Here is a 3,559-nt window from a genome sequence, read left to right on the forward strand (position 1 = left end):
AATGGTTCTTTTACTTATCTCCAGAGATGAAAATTTCTTCAATGGCACGAGGTTGCCTGCGCTTCAACCATACAGTGTGGGTGTGTGTGATCTCTGCACATGGTCAGATGTAAAGAAGAGCAGATTTCAGACATGCAAAGTATAGTATACTTTGGTGGAACATGAAAAGTGCACACTACCTGTTGGGAACATTTGGAGTGAAATATAATCAATGTAAAGTTGTTACTCTTGGTAGTCCTCTATGGAGTGTACAATTCAACTAAAGCCTACTAGAATGACTATATATAAAGTAGTGACAACACTGCACTATAGGTTAGAAATCGACTTGCTCACTTACTACCGCACTGGACATGTAGCCCCATAGTTCAGCACTGTTGCTGTAACCAGACAGTACAGAAAACTATTCTAAACCCTCTCTCTCTGATGTTATGTACAATACTCAAGTCACATATATGCTGGTATCGTGTCAACGAAGGAATAGTTTCATCTATGGCTTCATTGCCAGATGCAAGGCACTAGACAACAACTTTTCTTCCATGAAACCATGATGTTGATATTGCCCTTCAAATTCTTGGCTTTGTTTGGATTTGAACTCGCGAATCTCATCCAACAGTTAAAATGGTATCATTGGACCACTGAGAATGTAATTGATCTGCTGGAGATATTTCAGAGATATGAAACTAAGACTATGCCATTGGAAAATTATTTTCGAAGTGAAATTTTTGTGAAGTATGGCTCATTTGGTAAGGAACTGCAATTGTTTTCAATATGTGGACTTCAGTATATGATTTATTGGGAACTACTAGGTCATCCATATATCATTGCACCGGAGCTGAGGTGGGTTCCACTCGGCCGATAAGCTATTGTTTCCCATCATCTAGCTGGGTAATACAAGACCCTGATGTTTAGCAAGCTGGATTGACTGCCTAATCAGTTCTAATGCACTTTAAAAGTTATGTACTCACCCATGTCACTAAAGGAGATTCTGGAACTGCCTGTTTTCTTCATTTTCAACACATTTCTGGCATCTTATGAAATTGCCCATTACTTTTCTGATCTCTTGGCGAATGTTATCCTTAAGCCCGTATGAAGTGTGTGGATTCGTTTTATACGCTTCATCTTTTAATGATCCCCCAGAGATGTCACAGGCAGTTAAATCAGGGGATCTTGAGGTTAATATGTTATTGCTGATAACTATTGTCAAACACTTGTCGAATTGCCTGCAATGAAACATTGGCTGTATGAGCTAACCCCGAGTCCTGAAAAAAGGCGAAACTACGTTCCCTCTCAGTTGATTCAACAAAAAGGGGTTGCAAAATGTTCTTCACATATCTATCACTGTTATTGTGTTCTCGAAAAGAATTGGACGTATTCTCTCACCGGAAACTGTGCTGTACACCCCAAATTTCTCGTCCTGAAGTTCCTTATGAAGCAGATAAGGTTTTTCAGCACTCCAATGTCGGCAGTTTTGAGAATTTACATATCCACGTAAATGAAACATTATCTGAATAGAGAACGAGATTAGGATCAACTTCATCATGAATTTTATTCAAAATCTATTCACAAAATCTAATCCTACATACAGGATCACCCTGTTTAAATTATTGCACCACTGTACAGACAGATTTAGTCCTGACAGCTCAGCGACGCGAAAGAGGGGAAGTAATAGGAGTAGTGGGGAGAGTTCTGGAGTAGAGATAAGGACGAGCGGTCAGTAAAGGAATGCAGTACAGCTTAACTGTACTGGAAACAACGCTATACCGCATGCGTGATATCCGATCGCTCTGACTTCAGGCAACAGACTAACCTGAACATCGCTTGGCATAACTTAATGGACTCTCCTGACCCATGTGCAGATTGCTGGCGACTATCAGGACTAAATAATCGTTCTGTACGTTTATAGGGTTTTAACTTGAGTAACTTCGTAGCCCTTTGTACGGAATTGTAATAAAGTCCCGTTTGGTGATAAAGATTGCGAAGAGATTTGTTAGGGGAATTTTCCAAGCATTGTCCAATATCAAGAGTTTCTTCTGTGAGCATTGTACATAGCCTTCTTTGTTTCTTATCAAGAACACTTCCCGTTTCACGAAATTTCTTATCTATGAATGGTCCCACTTCGAATACCTGGGAAATTCTCTTCAAATCTCCTCACATCACAAGCGGATTCTGTATGGACATACAAATCGTAAATAAACACCCGATGTGGAATATAATAATTAGGCCTATTATTTGCCATTACTCTCACTTCACGTGTTGCTCCCACTGAAATACAGAACAAACTGCGTTGCGAGACCTCGGATAAACCAGCCCTCACAAACGTCTTGCTGTTTTCGGCTGAGCTGCTTCACACAGCTCCGGTTCCAAGATGCATGGATGACTCAGTAGTAAGAAAGCAGTAAAGGATTGAAGTTGTACAGATCAACTGTTTGTATGGTAAGTATGAAGATAATATCTGCGCCTGAGAGGTATTGTATAAGCCCCTTCTGTCATCTTTAGGATATAGGGAAGAAAATTTAAAGTTCTCATATTTGGTACCTAGTTACAAACTTTTGTGGGGGGGGGGGGTGTACAGTGGAACCATGGTATACCTAGAAAATTATGACAGACACAGAAGTAAATAGTTATGTAGGATGTATCGTAGTGTCCATAATATATTTTTTTTTATCTTTAAAAAAAACTACATGAAGTACGAAATGAGTCATTCCAGGACATACCTTCAGATCTCATCTTACGGAATCCAGTAGTGCAGTGGTCAGGAAAATTTTCAGCCTGTCTACAGTGATCGCAGTAAACATAGCCGATTCATCTCGTATGCTAAACCTGTCTGCAGGTGAACTAGAGGGTGGGGGGTTGAGAAGTCGAGTTCTAAATGTACATTTTGTCGATCGTCGCAGTAGTGCAATAATCTCAGAATTGAAACCATTTGTACTCGTACTTTCACACAGCCTCTGAGGTATAGATATGATTATACTTCCTGCATGCAAATCACTTAATCAGTTAGGCAAGAAAATAAAATTGGTAAAAGCAATATAACACTACGTGACAATAGGAAAGATTGCTGAATTTACTCCACACGAATGGCATCTAGGTGATTATTGTACATTTCAATATTAAGAAAAATTGTATCCAGAAATTGTGTCGATGAAAATAGAAATAAATTAGAGTCTTGGAAAAGACTGACTTTAGTTAGAAGTAGAGGGAACAAATGAATACGGATTCTTTTGCAAAGAATATTATTCTGGTAAAGATTGAAATATTTTTGGAATTTGGAGTTGAAAAAAAAAGTTTTTCTTTCGAAAAGAACTTCATTTGAGGAATATTGTGCATGACTTCTGGAAACTTGTTTCCCTCTGATTTTATTATATATTTCTTGTCAACATTAAAAGTGAGGTATTAATTTGTTTAGCGATGTGTGAATGCATTGAAATAGTATACCGTATCTGCATAAAATCTCGTAACATCAAATCAACCGCGACATCAAGCACCAATGTGACAAGTATCGATACGTACATAATGTCTAGGAAGCGGTGTTTCATCTAATTTCTTGTATTCCGAATTG

This window comes from Periplaneta americana, chromosome 9 (genome assembly GCF_040183065.1).
Source record: "Periplaneta americana isolate PAMFEO1 chromosome 9, P.americana_PAMFEO1_priV1, whole genome shotgun sequence".
Taxonomy (NCBI): domain Eukaryota; kingdom Metazoa; phylum Arthropoda; class Insecta; order Blattodea; family Blattidae; genus Periplaneta; species Periplaneta americana.